We start from the raw sequence: 20,051 nt of genomic DNA on the forward strand, positions 1-20,051 counted from the left end.
GGGCGGCTCCGTGAGGGGCGGGTTGTCCCTCCTGCTCGGCAATCCGTAATTTAAACGCCTTAACAAACTTCTCTGACCTCCCTGCCTATGACACCCGCGGGACACTGGCACGGCGGTTCTTTATCCCGCTGTGCTGGCGGCAAAAAGAGTCGCCAGGGTGGTCAGCGGGGTGGAGCACCTTTAATGTGAGGAAAGACTGCGAGAATTGGGATTGTTCATCCCGGAGATGAGAAAAAAAGCTTCGGGGTGACCTAATTGCCCCTTCCAGTGCCTGAAGGGGATTTACGGGAAAGACAGAGAGAGGGTGTTTATAAATACACGCAGTGACAGGAAAGGGGTTCGGGGTGGAAGAGTGTAGGTTTAAATGAGATATCAGGGAGATCTTTACTGTCAGGGTGGGCAGTAGCACAGGCCGATCAAATTTAACAATTCGCGTTGTTCAATCCTGGAGTAGAGAAGCTGTGGCCGCCCCAATCCCTGGAATGCCCGATCCCAGGGGATCATCTTTAGGGTCCTTTCCCACCCAAACCCCTCTGCGATTCTCCGAGGATGTTATTCCCTCTACCCGAAGGCTCGTCCCGTGTCTGTGCCCTTCCAGAGCTGCCACAGCCCTCCCTGCCCGGCTGCCGGGGGCTTTCCCCGCTTCCCTCGGAGCCTTTTCCAGGGGAATCCTCCCGGAATTTCGGTCTCGGGATGCCGGGCTCGCTGTGCTGACGGCAGGTGTCAGCACCATCCCCATCCCCGGCAGTGAAACTGCCCCCTTGGTAAGAGGAACTAACTAAAAGGAATCAAGAATCGACGTCTGTTTTCTTTCTAAAATAAAATTCCTACCCCCCAGTCACTTCAGACTCTGCCCTCCAATGTAATAACCATGTTTGTTTCTGCTGCTTTCCACAGTGTGCAGAATTCCGGCAAGGCACGTGTGAGGTGCTGGATTTGTCCCTTTCCTCTCTGAATCACCTGTTTGATTGTAAATCCAAGGCAGACACAGCTGTCCATCCTGCCTGGTCAAGGCTAAAACCATCCAAAGGTACTGAGGAGGTGACTCTGCTTGTGGCCGTTTTCATAAACAGCTTTATTTTATTTTATTTTATTTTATTTTATTTTATTTTATTTTATTTTATTTTATTTTATTTTTTCACTTCCTTTCCATAAAGAGAACGTTATGTGCATTATGGGAAAAGGTCAGTGAGGACTTTTGTCCTCCAGAACAAATCTTACTTAAGTTACACCAAATTTTAATTCACTTTTATTTGTTACATGTAAGCAAAAAGCCCTTCTCCTTCCTTCTGTCGTTGCCTCCAGAACTGTGTTGTCAAGTGAATTGCTGGCAGGAGGAAGACGTGCCTGGATGGAAGATTTTTCATGTGGCTGGTGAATCAGCTCGAAAATGTAAAAAGGTGAGCATTAAAACGGGCTGCCTCCTACTCCAGCCCCATTAGGAATCACGAGTTGTTGCAAAGTACCTTTAATGCACTCAGGGTGCTCGGGATAAAGGAAAGCCGCAGTTGCTCCCAGAGGAGCTTCCCGTCTAATTTTAACCGTGACACAATCGGCGACAGTGACAAATGGGGGGAGGGATAAAAGGGGCAAGGGAGGATGAGGGTGACAATAATAAGATTACACGGTCACTTAGATTCATTATGTGCGTGTCTCTGTGGCACTGCTGGCCCATTATGTTTGTGAGGGGTGGAGGAATGGCTGCGGGAGAGGAAGGGGCAAAGAGCACAGCGGGAGAAAAGCCAAATATATTTTTGTGCAATTGACTTTAACCAGCAACATCTCGCTCTTGGCCTGAGGGAAAACCCAAGCAGGTGGACATGGGATTGGGAAACTGGACTTTTTTTTTTCCCTCCTCTAGTATTGATTTGGATCGCCAAGATTTATTTCCCAGCTCACAGCACTTTATATTTGAGCATAGATGCCTACAGCTGAAAAAAAGGACCGGTCTCAAAGTGCACCAGGTTATTTGTTATCCTCGAGACGAGTCATCCCCTCCATTAAACAGCTTGCACAGCTCTTTCACCACCTTGTGCCCTACCACACATCCCGAGCCACAAAAATAGCCGGTGATGTAAAAGGTTTTGAAACTCGGGAGGGGAAGAGCTGCTTCTGCCATAAATGGCCAAGCCCTGAGCCAGCCGTGCCGGGCACCTCCTGCCGAGGCGACACCACCTCTGCCACTCCCTCGCTATCCCCATCCATCTCCTCCCGGGGAGGGGCGGCACATCCCGGGTCAAAGGCCCGATTTAATCTCGGCTGCCACTTTCTCCACAGCTCCTGCCAAGGAGAAAGGAGCAGGGCTGAGCCCTCAGTGCTGCCCCAGGAGGGTTTGCCCTTTCTCAGCAAAACAACCTCCTTCCCAAATGAATATCCGGGCGGGATTCGATCGCTGCCAGAGCAGCTCCGTGCTGTTGATGGACTCAGCTGCTCTGTGCTGCGCCTGCAGCCAGCAACAATAAAGCAGGCTCTTATTAAATTAACCTGCTAAGACACAGATCCTGCAGGGATGTTCAGGGAACAGACAGATGGCACAAGCAAGGGCCAGGGATAATTGCAATCCCCATCTCAGCGGTGTGAGAGATGAATCCTGCCCGGCGCTGTGCCCAACAGGGAGCAGCACCCCGAGAGGTGACAAGGGAGCATCTCCAAGCTCCCTTGGATGGAGTGAGGAGTCTGGAACACCTCCTGTGGATGCCAGGGTGGGACTGCAGCACCTCCCAGCAGCCAAAGCCTCCCCACTGCAGCCACAGTGCGGATGCTGCACAGCTGCCACCACCTCCTGTGGGCTGTCCCCAGTGCCACCATTGATGGGCTCTGACTCCCCGTGTCTGCCCGCGCTACAAACCAGGCTCTCCTCTGCCAGGAAGCCTGCAGCAGGCTGCTGAGCCAGGGCAGCAGGGACAGCCCTGATTTCACCTCAGTTACCGTCTATCTGAGGACATCATTTGCATAAATACATGCAAAAGCAGCTTAAGACCCGGTGTCGTTTCTTCTTCGCCTCTTCCAGCGGTTTTGTTAATCCACTTATTGTGCCTTATGGTGTTCAGCAGGGAAGCTGCAGGGCAGGGACAGCTCCTCAGGGCCGGGATGGCTGCTGGAGCACCGGGGGCTGCTCTCATGCGCAGCTCACTCAAGGAGGTCGTGTCACAGCAGTCACACAACTGCAATGGCTGCTTTTGGTCTCAGCCCCACCAGGTTCCAGTGAATTGTGTCTTAGGGGTTGGATGTGCCCACCTGGCCCAGACTCCTAATTCTGGGGCTGTTTCAGAACCTGCAGAGATACTTTTCTTTTTTTGCCAGCTTTTCCTGCCAATATAGAGATGACTCAGAGGCAAATCCTGAGAACCATTCTCAGAAATTTCTGATTTTCTGCCATCTCTCAGCTTTTAGCCATTACTTTAGTAGCAACAAAAGGCATGATGGTGCTTCAAAAGAGGTAAAGGACATTTTCCAAAGCAATTACCGATTCTGAAGCAGATGTAGGGCTGCACTGAAATATAATTGATACAACAAGGAGGCTATTGGGATTTCTGGGAGAAGCATCTCTTTGGCTCACAGACATGGCACCAGCCATTTACAAGAGCTCGGCCCAGGAGCTGAACAGCACCACAGGGGAAGGTGCTGTTGCTACACCCTGCCACACTCACTGCCTGCAGCCCCTCACCTCCCCACCAGCCCTCCCTCCTGGTTATCCCAGCTGATGCTGCACCTCCTGCCTGCAGGATCAGCATCCCAGCAGGTCTCTGGGTCTCCGGGCGGTGATGAGTCACTGCTCTGTGAGCAAACCAGTGGTGGTGAAGCCAGAAATGTGGTTTCACGGGTCATTCCTCTTCCTATTTTCTCCAGACGTCGAGCTCTCTCCTCGTTGCCCTTCACAGTCCAGGCTGCTGTAATCCTTTCTGCAGTGCCTGGGAAGAGCCTCCAGCTATTGCTCACTGGATCTGTGCTGGGCTCACCAGCTGCAGCTTTGTGGCTCCCCAAAAGTGTCCTGTCCTCCACACACCTGACATGATGCCAGCACAGCACCCTCTCCTTGGGTACCACCTTCCACAAATTTCTGCAAAGCTGAGGGGATGGGGCTGTCCTCAGATTTGCTTTTGTTAAATCACCAACTCATGGGACAGCCTCTTCATAGAAATACATACATGTACATGTTTTAAAGTTTCTAGCCAGCAGTAGAGTAAAACTAAAAAATACAGCTCCTTAAGGCTAAAAAGCCAGAAGGCAACAGTGACTACAGAGACCAAACCTGTTGCTTTAAACTCCAAATGAAAAGAAAGGAGGGGGAAAGGTAAATACTCTGTCAAGATATATTTTTAAGATTAGTAAAAAAAAAAAAAAAAAAAAAAGCAATTTTAAACTGATATCTGAAAGGTTCCCATTTGCTTTTAGAATTCCATGTGTTTTCCTTTTTTTATCATTCCTGCAGCATTTGCAATTCAAATGCTACAGAAATGTGTAAACTTGCTCATGAAATTTTCTGGCCAAATGAAGCAGCTGACAATTAATTAGAGTGAAGCCCCCTGCTTTCCTCCCATTGGTGAGAACAAGAGAGAGAAAACGTAAAATTCAATCCAAATGGGGTATTGAGAAAAAATACTTTAATATGATGTTGATCTTAATAAGCAAAACCATTTCTTTCCTCCCTCTTTTTTAGTAAATTGCTTTTCACTCGACAGTTTCCTCACAGAGAAGTGACAAGTATTATTCCGAGTCGTTAATTCCTGCATGCAGGCTCCAGCTCTGAGCTCATTAAAGCGTGCTGAGTCCCCAGGCAGGTTGTGCTGTGACCTGAGACCAGAACAGCCACTGCCCTGTCCTGTCCCCAGCGCAGGGACAGCCTGTGTCACTGAGACAGCCCAGCACCTTGTCTTCGTGGCAGGACCTCAGTGCCTTGGGTGGGTGGCATGGGGACATTTCTGTTGGAATACTGGTGGCCCTTTCCTGGAGCAATGAACAATATCTGAGTTCCGGCCGCACTCATGTAAAAAGTTGAGCATTAAAACAGGCTGTGAGAGATACATGTGAGAGACACACTTCCCAGGTGGGCAATACCACTGTCACCAAATGCTGCAGGGTGGCACACTACTTGATTTAGAATCATGGAATATCAAATCAAAATATCGCAGACCATCTTCCTGGCATGGCCCTGTTCCCCATGCTGATGACACTCACTTTCCCATCCATCTCTTTTCCCCAGCCACAGCTGAGGGTGTGCAAACACATTAGCAGAAAGTCCCTGTGCTGGCACATGTCCCCAGATGGCCACCCTGCATGTATGTGCCTCTGATGAGGGCAGAGGCACATCTTGGATGAGATGGTTCCAGAGGAGATCAGCCTGAGGCCAGAGGGAAGGATTTTCCATAGCAGTGCCATGGGCAGTGTGAGCCAGGCAGAGCTTCTCCCCAGGCTGCCTTTGCCAACAGCCAGCAAACCTTCTGCAGAGCAGGAACACGGTGAGCTCATTATGAGACACTTGATCAGCTTCCCTGTCAGCAGAGGCCAACGGGACAAAGCTGTGTCCCCTCCACACCAGAGCCTGTCAGCTCTCCTGGAAAGAACACCTGGCTGCTTGGAGACAATCCAGACACTGGCAAGGGTCTTCATAACACCCCGGAGAGTTGCAGCCTGGATAACATGTGGCATCCATCATTGTCATTCCAGGGAGCCAAATCAGCAGATTTCAGAGGCTGACTGCTCCAGGAGCCTGGGAACCAAGGGGTTAACGTGCTTGGCCAGGGAAGGTCCTGGGAGGAGAAAAGCATTGAAACTGCTTAATTGGAGTATTCAAATTAGATGGGGTTGCAGAGCAGTCAATTTCTCAACTTGAAATGCCCAAAATTAATATTTGCCAGCCAGGATCAGAAGCAGTGGGAGTACATTGACAGCTTTGCTGGGGCTCCTCATGCTGGGGAGGACTCCAGAGGTCTCTGCCTTAATTACCTGCAGTCTTTAGTATTTTGTTCTGCAGTTTATGAACTTGCTTGAGCATTTTGCAGATAAAAGCCGGTGATCCAAACCCCAGCTGTATTTCTGCTTGAAGAAGTAAAAGACTGCTACCTGGCATTGCAGTGTGACACTTTGTTCTTTCAAAGAATTTCTTAATTTGCACAGTCTGGAGAGGATCAGGCCAATGGCTGGTGGAAGCAAATGGTGGCTCTGCCAGGCTGGTGCTCCCTCCCAGCCTCCAGGACAGGCAACGACCTTCCATCCTTGCACAGATGGACCAACAAACAGCCACCACTCACACCAAAGGCTCACTGCCTCACTGATCCATTGCCTCACTGACCCACAGCCATGGACACCTCACTCTCAGCAGCCCTTGAGCAAGTCCAGCCATGCCAGTGCCAGGAAGAGGATGCTCTTCGCTCTCCCTTGTGCCACAGCAGACCTGGATGGAGCTCCTGTGTGGGGATGTGGATTTGGGATGCTGTGGGGACAGTGCCAGGGCTCATCCCTAGGTTAGTCCTTGTCTCCTTGCTCTGGTCCATCTGCCTCACCCACAAGCTTTTCTCATCTACTTTTTTGCTGTTTGTTTGTTTGTTTGCTTGCTTTCTCTAATATTTAATCCCATGCCAAATTCTTTCCCATCCTCTTAAAATTTTGCAATTCTCTTAAATTTTTTCCTTATCTTGTCTGCGTAATTGAGAACCATCTTGAATCCCTCTGTGTTCAGTCTTCATAACGTGTGCCTCCACTATGTTCCAATCATTTAAACACAAGATCTTTGCACATTATTCCTGTGGAGACTAATTTTCGCATGTTCCCTAGGAAGAAAGTGATCTTCCATTAGCAAGTGCTTTGTGGTGAATGAGAGGAGATATCACAGCAGGGGCAGAGGCCCAGTGGAGAGTCCCACCCTGCTCTGTGCCTCAGAGTGGTGCTGATGTCTGGAGCTGGTATTTCTTTCCCAGCAATATCTTCTCTCTTCAATGGCCTTGAGTGAAAGGCTTTGACACCCTCCATCAGCACAGCACCAGTGAGGGCTGGCACACGTTCCCTGCCACCCTCTCTCTGGCACTGCAGCTGCCACCGCCCCTGGGGTCACCCACCAAGTCTCAGCACAATGGATAGGGAAGGAAAAAAGCCACTTCCCCCTGCACAGACACATTGCCCAAGAGCAAAGAAAATTGATCTCTGGCTGCTGAGCCTCTCTAGCACTTAGTGTTGCTGAAAGGAATAATCAACCCTGGCTCTGGAAAAGGCAAAGACAGAAAGGAAATAAACGCTTTCCCTGTCTGATGATTTCTCTCTGGGGTTGGGGCCCTCCCTGGGGACCCCAGTGGTGGTTTTGGGAGAGGCACTGGGGCTGCTTTTGCTCTGGGGCCTGGAACAGCAGCAGATCAATAACAATCCCACAAAATTTTGCTTTTCCTGCTCACTCGGTCTGAGAGAAAAGAGAAGAGGCTGCTGGGGCTTCTTGTAGCAGCCATGGTCTGATGCAGCAGCCTGGCTTTCTCCAGGTTGTGGCCCTCACACAGTGGCAGAGCCTAGAGTTTGGGGACAAGGATCAAAGTGCTGAAGTGCCACTCGCGAGGCTGAGCAGGAAGAGAAGGATCCTCACTTGCCCACAGGCCAAGGGCTGAGCTCTGCCCTCGGCAAGAGTGTGGGCCATTTGCCACAGCCAATCACCAGTGGCTCAAACTCTGGATCTAATACTGTTGCCTCAACAATTACCAGATTAAAAGAAAAATCCACACTGAAAGGGGAGTCCAGAGGCTCCTCCAGGCTCCCAGCAGCACATCCTGAGCTGGCCCAGCCCCAGTTTCAGCTACTTACAGTCCAGGGGACACACATTTCCACAGGCAGCCCCCTCAGCCCCATCCTTGCCAAGCTGTCCAGGAGTCAGGGGTAGAGCTGTGGCAGTGTCAGACACCTGCGAGCAGGGGTGTGGGGGTCCATCACATCCCCACACTGATCCAGGGAAGCTGACTGTCCCCTCAGCCCCAGGTAAACACTGCCAGAGGGATGCTCCATCATTTGGTGAGGCTGCAGGTGGGGAGAGGCAGAGGAGGAGGAGAAGGTAGCAGATCTCTCCAGCCCTTGCTCTGCAGCCCTGTGCCAGGACCGGCCGGGCTGGCTGGCTGGGGGTGGGCGTTCGTGACTCATGATCCCTGATCACCACCCGATGACACATTTACTGCCAGCAGCACGGGCCTGCTGCCAGCACAGCAGCCCTGGAGCCTCACGGGAGGGTGGCTGGGCTTTGCCAGCAGCTGTGCTGATGCAGATGGGCAGGGGGGTCACCCAGCTGCAGCCCTGGGATGCACAACCTGATGTGCCCCCTGGCTGGATGGGTAATGGGGGCAGACCAGGACCCTCTGTCTAATGCTCAGTGTGGGAGCACAGGGGCAGAAACGAGACCTGGCCAGGGCCAAGCACAGCAGGCTTGGAGCCAGCCCAGCTCCCTCACCTCCCACAGCACCATCCCTCCCTCCCTGCCTGCCTGCCCGGAGAGCTGGCTCCCGGCAGTGAGCCCACAGTGACAAATGCCTTTAAAACATTCTTTATTAAGTGAGAAATCTCACTGCGCTCCCCACGCCAAGCCCTAATACATTGCAGACCTAAATACAGCACTAATGCAAAAGCTTAAAAGATTTCCCATAATTGAGCAAAGCTGGCAGAGGGGTGAGAGCCTGGCGGGGGGAACTGTAGCCCACCTCCCTCCTCAGCATGGGAGACCCTCAGTCTAACCCCACTGGTCCAAAGGTGGACACAGCCCCCACCCTTGGCCTGTTCAGTGTAGGAAAGTAAAGTCTTCCAAGGCCTCATCTTCCCCAGCTCAGAGCCCCAAGCTGCCCTCGTTACCCTCACCAAAATCCCTTGATTTATGCAATAGCACAAGTGGCATCATGATGTGTGACCTGTGCATCATCCATCCACTGCTGAAGCCCTGCCCGTCCCTAACCATGCTGAGGGTCACAACAAGGCCAGGGCAGCAGAACTGGGCACATCCAGCCTCCAAAGCACAAGGGATGCTCCAGGCAGGGGAGCTGCTGAGCCAGCACCTGCTGCTCCTGCAACACCCCAACATCATGGAGTGTGACCAGCACCCTGCACCCCAGAGAATACACAGTCTTACCTTTGTATTTCCTCTGCCTTGGCACAGCCACACACAGCCCTGAGAACAGTGATAGGAATATCCTGTGTCTCCTTACAATATGGCCAAGTGTGACCCTTGGGCAGGCTCACCCCACAGGGCAAGCGGCTGATGGCTTTGATTCAGGCTCCTGTGGGGGAAAGGAAAACAGTTTTATTCAATAAAAGTTTTCCAGAAGCTTTACAAAGTACAGGCACCTTTGCTTTGGTGCAGCCACATGCAGCCCAAAACACCCCCCTTGATGTGATCACCAGGAGCTGTTCACCAGTGGGAGCCCTGGCAGACATTCAGGTGCCCCTGTGCTGTGGGGCAGAACTGAGGGCTGGCAGGCCTGTGGGGCAGGCCAGAAGGGCCTCACGGCCATGGGGAGCACAGGACAGGCAGGAACTGCAGCAGAAGCACTGCCATGGAGATGGGCTGAACGTTGGTGCTGTGAAGCATTAAAGCAGAAGCCGTGTCGATTTCTGACACAGGATTCAAACACGCGGTGGCTGCGGAGAGTGGGAGGCAGCAGCTCCCTTGGGAAGGCTCTGATAACATTTACGAGCAAATCACTTACACAAACCGTGGAGCAAAGCAGAAACACCTCTGTGGAGCCCAGCTGTGGCTGTGAAGAGAGAAATGGTGCAGCAGCACGGCACCAGGGCCTCTTGCCTGGCAGTGAGATCTTCCTCAGGCAGGTGAGGTGTCACAGGGCCATCCCCTCGGGGCTGGATTTACACTTTGGGATCCAGGGGAAGGGAAGGGCCCCACTGGAAACAGTGGGGCAGATGCCAGGGCACATGCACGCTAAACAGACTGGCAGAGCCACCCTGAAAAAGGCAAAATGAGGAGGGAAGGGCAAAGCAAACATCCTCCCACTGAGCCAGGCCTTGCTGGGACCCCATCACTTGCTGGGTGGCTGCTCCTCCAAGCCTGTCCCCACGGTCTCCAGGCTGTGGCATTTTCTGTCTCCCTGTCCACAGACACTCATTAGAGGCCTCCCAGCCCTCTCACAGGGATCCTTTGTTGGCACGTGCTGCCATCTCAGAGATGTACTCAAGGCACCTGCACTAACAGCTCAGAGCACAAGTGAGAGGGTACAGGCTGTTCCTCAAACTGCCCTGCTCTCTGACATGATTCCTGCTGGGGAGTCAAGGGCTGCTTGTGCTGGAGATCATATTTTAGATCCACACCTTACTGGGGATTAGCCAAACATTCCTCCATTCTCTTATTTCTCCTAATAAATAAATCAAATTGATCTATTTATCCAGCACTAAGACCAGATTGAATAAAAACTGGCTTTGGACCACCTGAATGTCGAGCAAGTCTTGAAAAATTGAATTTTTCCCATGTTTCCCACTGAAGCTTCAACAGCCAAAGTGCTAAGAGATTTTTGTATTAAACTTGACTTTCCTGCACAAAAAAGCCCCAGCGAACAAGCAGATGAGCCAGGTGCTGTAAGACTTCAAAATGACACTTGCTGTAAATATTAAAAAAATTATTTATGACCATCATAAATAATTTTGGTCAGATCCTTTAATGCTACTCCATCTATAATGCAGTTTTGCAGCAGCTCCTCCTGTAACTTCTGCAAATGGGCCCCAGGTAAAATTCCACATCCCTCACCCAAGGATGCTGTTTGGCCCTGAAACACAATTTGAAGTTTCTTGTTGATGAACTACCCTCGATTTTCAGTGCTGGTGTGGGACTTCCACTCCCAGCCTCCTCCATGGAGGAGGATTCTGAACAGAGCTGGTGTCTTCAAGCAGCCAAGGCCCAGCCCACCCCACACCTCAAGGAATGCACCACTTGAAAGCCTCTGTCTCCATCCTTCAGGGAAAGAAAGCCAGACCAAAGCTAGCAATAAAAAACATGAGCAAACCTTCAGGAAGGATCCCATGCTTCCACATCAACTGCCTAGAAAAGTTTCAGTTCTAGTTGTTTTTTTTTGTTGTTGTTGTTGTTGTGTTTGTTTTTTTTTTTTTTTTTTTTTTTTTTTTTTTTTTTTTCCCCTCTTAGAAACTATTCAGATATTTAAGTGTGCCATCAGATGAGGCAGGAGTAATTTATAGAAGAAAGCTCCAAGTGGCCTTGACACACAAATAGAGTCAATTAACCTGCAAGAGTAAGTCAGGGGAACAGGCTGATGAAAAAGCATCAGTTACATAATTTGTCCAGGGCTCAGTCTGTCTGTTCTCAAAGTCAGCAGCTTGTCCTACTGGGGGTGAGGAGCAGTGCCTGCCCAACCTCCTGCAGCAGTGCCTCCTGACCACGGCTCCTGCTGTGAGCAGCTCTACTGCACCCACACCCCCTGAAACACATTCTCGAACTCCCAATCCCTCTCCCAAGTCCCAAGAGCCAGATCCTTAAACTCCTTTGGGAGAACAGCCAAGGATCCCTCCCTTGCTTATAACCTTTGCATCAATCGAACTCTTCTACAGAAACCCCTCTTGAAACCTTTTCTAACAATTCCCTCTTCTATAACTTTGAAACAGATACAACAAACTACAAGTAATTTCAGGAACCCCTCTTGAAACATTTTATAACAAGGGGATTCTCTTGTCCTCTCAGGGCCCACAGGTGCCGAGGCTGCCCCGACAGTGGCACATCAGGAGGGCAGTTAATCACTCACATCTTGGGGCTCCCGACGTGTCCTCTGCCGCCCACAAGCCGAGTGACGCCGGGGCCTGGGGACAGCCACATCCCCAGGCTCGGTGCCTCCAGCTCAAAGCCTTGATGGAGCAAGGGGTGACCACAGGCCAGGCTAAGGGAGAAACCCCTCTGACGCAATGATATTGGTAACAAGGTGGTGACCAAAGTGGGCCCTCACCGTTGAGCAGTTTTTTTATGTCTAAATCTATGCAACGTTAGAGAGAGGACAAACAAGCTCACCAAGAAGCAATTTTGCCTTGCAGCAGCCTAGACACAGCTCGGCCAGGGTGGCTCCAGACCATGGTGAGAGGCAGCCCCAGCTTGTGCTGGCCGGAGGCGTGAGCCTGGCTGGGCAGCCCGGGATGAGCTGGGCACTTGGAAGAGAGGGGGGAATCCAGGCTGCTGACAAAGGGGAGCTCACTGATGTGTTACTGGACATTCAAAACAGTATCTGACATGAATGCTGAAAGAGAAAAATTAATACACACACCACTGTTCTACAAAAGCTGCAGGCCTTTGAATGGGAGTCGATTCATTCTTCATGGTTATCTTCAAATGCACAGCTCTTATCTCTTCTCTAATCACATCACAGACAGGGTCAGAAAGGAAACATGGAAAAATACAAGCCAAGCAGACCACATCACATGTGTCTCCGAAGGTCTAAGGCACGAGAGAAACCAAAAGGCAGCATCTGGAAAGTTTTACTTTTTATTTTTCTAAAATACAAATGTCTGTCTTGTGTTAGTAACTTTAATATGATAGGCCAAATGCATCCAGTAAAAAGGAGGCACTGGCTACAGAATTCAAAATACTGAAGATATTTTCTGGAAAGAAATTTATTCTGTTGATCTACACTTCAGATATAACATAGATTCAAATTCATTAGTTAATATTTTTACATCAGAATCTTTGAAGTTTTGGACTAATAAACTGGAACTTGAAAAGTTTTTAAAGTAAACTCCTATTAATGTGTAGATATGGATCCATAAAAAACATAACCAAGAATTTTATACACTTTATTAAAAGATCAAAAAATAAACAATAACAATATAGAAGTAACATACTAAAATGAGTAGCATTATGCACATTTCTAAAGCACGTACAAGCACTACAGCAATATAATGTGGCAAAAAGAAACATAAATTCAAAGCGTACACCCTGTTGGTAGCAGTTGAGGGAATGAACTATCCTGTTATGGAACTGAAATACTGCATTAACCTACGGCTGTCTGGATCCAATGATATTTTAATTTCTTACAATTCCACAGGGCTAAGTGTAATCATTTGTATATATTTTCTAAACTATTCCATTAAATTGATAGCTAATGTTTCCCTTACTTTGTTTTACCAGAAATGCCTATGAAAAGAAGAATGTGCTTCAAAGATCTACTTTACACAGTACAGTATAAATGTTTTTATATATTTAAATTAAAAATTGACAATTTAGGAGAACATTCTCTCTTTGATTTTAGTGATTGCCTAAAATACAATTCTCTATTTATAAAAAAAAATAGTGATCTGCTGTCAGGTGATGTAATAAAGGGTGAGGAGTTGGTTCATTTTCATGATCTAAAAAAAAATTAAAACAAAGCTAATTGGAAAGAAAAAAAAAAATCCCATAATCCAATCTAAGAATGGTCTTATCATCCCCTCATCTGCTAGGATACAAAAGCCATGGCAACAAAATCATTTGGCTTCCACCACTATCAAATAGCATCTGTGTACAGTAATAAAGAACTGGAACCTTGTAATTCGGTGTCAGGTAATTCTCTCTGTTGTGTGTTTGGAAAAACAACTTCATTTTATTTAACAGTTGTGTTATTTTGCATGTTTAAATATCTCCGTTGAGAGGCATATAGAGTTATTTTTGATGATAGAGGATGTCAGTAAAGATCACTAGCAAAGATTTTAGCAATGTTGTCATGATCATGCTTATACCCCAACAAGTTTGACCAGCTATGATTCATTTCACATAGTGCAAAATTATTTTTCTCTCATAATCCTAGAAATGAGAAAGAACTTGATTATAGAAAGTGATTATGGCAAAGGGAAGCCATAATCGTGTGGTGGCTTGAACTAGCTGATTATTTAGTATTAAAATCTAGGTTATTATATAACACCACAGAGAGAAGCAACATCTGATTTTTCCTCATTTTAAAGACCCTGCGGCTGCTCCAATTCAGCAAACCACCGCTGGCACAGCCCTGTGGTGCAGAGTGGGCTGGCTGGGCACACACTGGCATTGCCAGGAGTCAGGAATGCTGGCCAAGGAACAGGCCTTGGGCTTGGCAGCAACAGCTTCCCAACCCTGGGACATCCAGCAAAGGGTGACAGTGACACTGGATGCCACCTCCCACCAGTTCTGCTCTGGGAGACTTGACTCACTGCTCCAGTCAGGACCAGACTCATGGCAAAACCAGCTACTTTTCTGAAGCATAACTGGGCTTGGGTTTTGAAAAAAAGAAAAAAAAAAAAAAAAAAGAAAAAAAAAAATCCAACAAAAACTGAAACTTGTTCTAATCAAAAATAAATGGGTCAACACAGGCGCTTTAGCTGCTCCAAAATCCCCCAGCACTGCAGAGCCCCAGCAGTACCAATACAAACAGGAACAGGAGGAGGCTGATCATTGAGGGGGCCCAGCTTTGCTCTCCTTTGGTAGCAACTCAAAGGGGCTTGTTAGTCCCAGCCTAGAGCATCCAGCTGCCCTCACTGCCACCAGCCTCCACCTCCCTGCCCCAGCAGCACCGGCAGCCTGTGCCTCTCAAATAAACACACCATGGTTGTCACACAGCGTAAGGAACTGATCTCAGACAATCCCAACCCATCCCTGTCCATCTACGGCTCATCAGCTCCTTCCGTTGTGTTACCCTGGCCCAAAAGGTTAAAAAAAAAAAAAAAAAAAAAATCAAGAAGTTGTGACATTTCAAATTCACTCTGGGATTTAAAACACTCGCCACAATGACAGTCACCTCCCACAGATAAACACTTTCAGACAGAAATAGGATTAGGTGCTAGGAAAAATGTGTGTGTGCTGCCATGGACCTACCAGTCCTAATAGGATTCACCGAGAACACAACCTATCAGAAACATGACCTGGGGTGTGTTTGAAAATGTAGGCTGATTAAAAAAAGTAATTTGAATCTTTGCTAGTGACCTTACTAATTAATTCCACACCGTTTCCCATTCTCTGTGCTGCAGGTTGGAGCTGACCTGTTATCAGTCTGCTGTATAATAAGCTATGGCAAACTACAAAGCTTTTACAACAGCAAAGCAACATCATGCTTTCAGATAAGTTTTATAGCAAAAAACTCCTCCTTTTCAAAGCCTTAGTAATACCTATCTCTTTTACAAACTTTTCCTGTATTATTACAGACTTTTTATATTCAAAATAAGTTCCAAGGATTTCTTTCGTGGACTATGTACATAAGTGCAAAAAAGGTGTGTCTCACACATTCGTACACTAACTGAATCAGTTTAACTGCAGCATATTTGTATCTTCAACACTGTTACGGGGTCATTCCACAATATTTTTTTTCTTATGTACAGTTTTTGCTAATATAAATTAGTATTAAAATAGTTATATGCGTAATTATTTAGCCCTGATCGTAACGTAATTGTGTGAGTGTTCAATTTCTGGAGAAAAGAAAATTGCAGGCAAAGCTACAGTACTGAAACTGATTAATTCTGAATTCCCACTGTATGAATGGATGTGAAATGAAAGCAAGACCGGTCACTAAGTTGTAAATACAGGCTGCTGTGTTTCCGAAGTGAAAATACTGTGGAATAACCCTTGCCACACAACAATTTCTACAAGCTATAAAACCTGACTCTAAATCCATGTGTTGTAAACTTCTTGACTGAAAAAGTGACCTTAAAGACACAAATTCAGCGTTCACATGGGACTTTGGGATTTTAAAAATATTCAATCATATCTTTATCTGACAGTATCGAACTGTACCTTTAACAAGCTCATACTGTTACACATCACTTTTAATTTACATGTGAAAATTTCACAAATAATGTATACAAAGGTAGCCATGTTGTAGTTTTGTTGCCATAGCAACAACAACTTAATATAATTAGTTAACAATGAATCTATCATTGTAGGAGTTACATACAAAGTTAATTTTGTTCTTAAACTGTAAACTATACAAACTAGTTATGGACTGTATTCTATACCTTACCATGCTTCAGTGTTGGTTTAGAATATAACTAAATGGGCCGAATACATGTATTAAAAATTTTAAACTTTCTCTAACTCTCCTTCAAAATTAAATTCATTAGTTACTAAAGATATCAAAAAAAGCAATAATGAAAACCTTAAAAACTAATGGTAGAGAAATGAAAATATATGACATGAATTAATGTGTTGTAGCCTAGTAACAATGAGTTGTAGCTCTATTTACATTTGGATTAGGCTATCAACTACTTTTTTTTCTTTTAAAGTTATGACAGTCTTTAACATACAGTATATACTCTAAGGCCTTCAACAGGCACATGGTAAAATCAGGTCAATATCAAACTAAATCCATTCAACAGGAATGGGAAATTAAGATTTTCCTCATAAATTTCACCTTTTTTCAATTTTCATGTCTGTGAAATGTACAAGGGATAAACAAAACGAGGACTCCAGTTTCTCAATCGTTGTGTACCCGGCGTTTGTCCTAGAGCTACTCCCTCCTTACTGGGCCAGGCTGGGGGACACCGCGGGCACAACGCGCGTCCCGCTCCGGGTCCGCCTGTGCCACCGACGCACTCCCGGCTCCGGTACCGGCTCCGGCTCCGCAGGTCCCCACTGCAGCCAGCGGGACAGCGGGAGGGACCGCGGCCCACCCGCAGAGGGAACGGCTCCTCTAGAACGTTGCGATGCAAAAAAAATACACAGTGAAAAAAAAAAAATCGTCGGCTAAAAAATTTCCAACTAAAAAACCACACGGCTGATTGTGAAGTCATGTTCCAAATTACTAAAAACACTGCATTTAACAAAAATAATCTTAATAGTTTTTATGAATCCATTTTATTTAAAATCCCTCTTTTATTGTCTGCTTATGTTACAGTTTAGTAGTCGTACTTTTTACTGAAACTACTAACAACCTTTTTTTTTTTTTTTGTGAAAATGATCAATCTCAGCTTTCATTTTCCCTCTGCATGACCCGTTTTATCCAAGTTTCAGCATTTCTTGCATATTGTTTGCATAAGGCTGAGAGAAATGGACAAAGAGAAATAACTTTGGATAAATAAAAAATATAGGTTCATGGAAAGTGGGAAGCTTATAAAAATGTCACTAAAATTATATTGATTTAAACAAACTTACATACATCTCTTGTCAAATAAAGGATGATATTCATGCTTTTATGACATTTGTTTAGAGTCACTAACTAGCTCGGTGACTTTGTAATAGTCTATTTAGGAAATTTATAGTCTGGCGACTGGTTTTTTTTTCTTTTCTTTCTTGAACAAAGAAAATTAGAGCAAGTCATTGCACAACTAGTTTAAATAGTGCTACCTCAAAATGGCATTTTTGCCGAGATTGTTTTGAATTTGGTGAAGTTTAGTGCTTCAAGCTTTTCTTTCCTTAAACTCATTTACAAATTAACTCTAAATTTGCCAGCAATATAAAAACTGTTGTGGCACCTAATATAACTACCCTGAACATCCCTCATTGGACCTCTTTAATAAAAAATAATCCTTAAACGCCTTTTTTTTTTTCAGTGCTTTAAAATGTGACATGAAAACAGCTGTATTCTAGGTTTACATTCTATGCACATCTATGCCAGATGTTTAAGTCGATAAATAAAATAGGAGGTTACATCAAAGTTTCAAGATATACAAAAATCCATTTAGCACTGAAAAAATTTCAACCTCCTTGAACTCATAAAGCCATACAAGCTTGAATGCATCCTTTCTGGCTTAAGAAGATCAGCTCTGTTCTTTGTTGAGGCACTGGCACAGGTTGTGCAAAACCCATTTTTGATACACAAATAATTTCAAACAGGAAGTACTCAAATCCACTTTTTCCACTAACAATGTTATGGTTTCGGGAAACAGAAACACAGTGGTGAAAAGAACAGGTATGTGGTCACCAATACAAATGAGAGTCACTGATTCCAGGCCACCCCACTGCTTGTGAGCACAGATGGCTGGGGAACATCCAGGGACACAAGCCACTGTCAAAACTCAGGGTCCATAAAGGATGTCTGGGGGGGGATGTTTTTTTCCCCCTTTCCATCAGGGTTTGGTTTGAAGTCTGCTGAATTGAATAAAAAGATTCTTCAAGGCCTTTTTGAGCTGGGCTCCTCAAAGGTTCGTGCATGAGTGAGTCTCCATGGGCAGGTGGTCAGAGCCTGCCCTGGGGTGCACAGGCTGCACCCCAGGGGTGCCTCCACCACTCGTGGCCCATGGAGATACACATCTAGCACACTGTCTGTGCTCATACTGCAGGAGAGGGGGCAAGGAAAATCTAACCAAGGCCAAGGAACTGGGAAAAGAGAAGAAAATCTTGTTGTCTGAATTTGGCACTCTACAGGACCACTTGAGCTCGGGGTGGTCGCCCCTCCGGACACTGTGAGCTGGCCTCTTGGCTTGATTCTCTTTCTCCTTGTACCAAGTTTGTGGATTTACAGCAGCAAATCCATCTCTTCCATAATGCCAATGATACTGTAGAGCTATGACAGGGACGAATTTGGAGGTAACCTCAACCAAAATGCATTTCTGCAGCCAGATTGTTCAGCAATGCAGCATAACGACAGGCGGGGCTGTCCAGGGTGCACGGGCTGAAATGGTTTTATTCGTGCGTATGAAAAGGAGGTATTGAGAACTAGCCCTTGTTGTGCAGCAAACATTGCTCTTGATCAAGTAGAAGGTGCCAAAATAAATCCACTGACCGACAGGAACTCCATTAAGACAAAATGTTTATCTACAGCAGAAAGCTTGTGATGAGCTTTTTGCTGCTTTGTTACTGCTGTGTTTGCTTTACAGGGCCAGAGATCACAGAGGGGGTGGTGGGGTGGAAATCACCCACTTATGGAAAACGGTGATTAAATAAAATGGGGCATGCTGACAAAATTTCAACAAGAGACACATATAAGATTTCAGGCCAAAATGTTTCAGCATGCTTGGTGGAGACAAGCCCCAGGGCTCGGTGCTACCCAGCCTGGGCTGAGCCACAGCCCCGGGCCCTCCCCAGCCAACGGCTGGCACCTGCTCCTCTCCAATGCAATGAGCTTTTGCCCAACTGAAGCTGCCTCACTTCACCACCATCTTTTTGTTGTTTGTTTTAACTGCACCATGAGAACAGCGAGAGAGATTGTGCGCCGTTTGCAGCTGAGAATGCACTTCAATGGACAACAGAGCTGCAGAAATCCCTTGATGCTTATCCCTGCCTGAGCAAATTGTTCCTATCCCCTTACTGAGCCTGGGCTTTTGTGGTTTTTTTTTGGTTTTTTTGTTTTTTTTTTTTCCAAAAGTTTCCAGAATCAGCTCATGGTATTGAAAGAAGAACTCTGAACTGGACTAAAATGATAGCTGTCCTTTCACATCACTTGTACTAAAAATTTGGAGAGCATCTGAAGGCAAGTTTTAAATGATAAAAGGAGCATTTAACATAAGCAACTTCAGCTGACATTAACAGCAAAATCCAGCAAAGGGCAGAACATTCTCTGTCGTGTTTTTCAAGCACATAATTCCTGTTTCCCACAATAACATTTTTAGTAAAAAACAAACAAAACCCCATAAAACCTACAGTATATGAAAACTTAAGACATAACAATAATGAAAAAATGGTATTGAGTATACTTGATAATGATGTACACTTTAAAACAAATCAATAGACTATGATGTAAACAAAACAGTAAGATAACACTTTAAAAACAAGACAAACATTTATCCATCGATAGTATACAGTAAACCAACAGTCCGCTGTGCAGATGCACTTATCATGATGGTAGTCATAAAATGATTAAGTGTGTTAAAGTAATGTGTTATAAAAGTCTATTATAATTTCCTACTTGTATATCTCATATAACAGAGCGCTGTTTGTTAATTGTTTCTATAGTGCTTTTTTTTTCTTTTCTTTTTTTTTTTTTTTTTTTTTTTTTTGACATTCCCATTGATCAGTTTTTGGTTAACATGTAGGCTGCAACAGGCTTACTGTAGAGGTGGTAGAGAATGATAGAGGGAAGAGGGGAATATATACAGAAAGGCCATGCGCAGCTTCCCACCAAGAAGTCCTGGTGCTCCATAATTTTACTGTTCAGAATTTCAACATGGTCTGCTGCAGGGGAAAGAAAAAAAAAAACCAACAAAGAAATAGTGAG

General features: G+C 46.1%; 1 protein-coding gene and 1 long non-coding RNA gene across 5 annotated transcripts in view; one reads left to right on the forward strand and one right to left on the reverse strand.

Moving 5' to 3' along the window:
* The first annotated feature begins 502 nt into the window (after window positions 1–502).
* LOC310923345 lies at window positions 503–6,236 on the forward strand. The gene is made up of 4 exons (XR_014592583.1): window positions 503–764; window positions 898–1,030; window positions 1,306–1,400; window positions 6,003–6,236. It is a non-coding gene; the product is annotated as an uncharacterized lncRNA (long non-coding RNA).
* A 6,238-nt stretch (window positions 6,237–12,474) lies between these two features.
* The window catches only part of MBNL3 (muscleblind like splicing regulator 3), a 59,935-nt gene continuing 52,358 nt past the window's right edge, over window positions 12,475–20,051 (reverse strand). For 2 of the 4 annotated variants that reach the window (XR_014592522.1, XM_083884034.1), the window contains one exon: window positions 12,475–20,005. The gene's annotated coding sequence lies outside the window, so the exon portion shown is untranslated. Of the gene's footprint in view, window positions 20,009–20,051 lie in introns of all 4 variants that reach the window. The other 2 variants (XR_014592523.1, XM_083884033.1) reach the window with 1 other exon arrangement.

Source organism: Zosterops lateralis, assembly GCF_965231275.1.
Source record: "Zosterops lateralis genome assembly, chromosome: Z".
Taxonomy (NCBI): Eukaryota; Metazoa; Chordata; class Aves; order Passeriformes; family Zosteropidae; genus Zosterops; species Zosterops lateralis.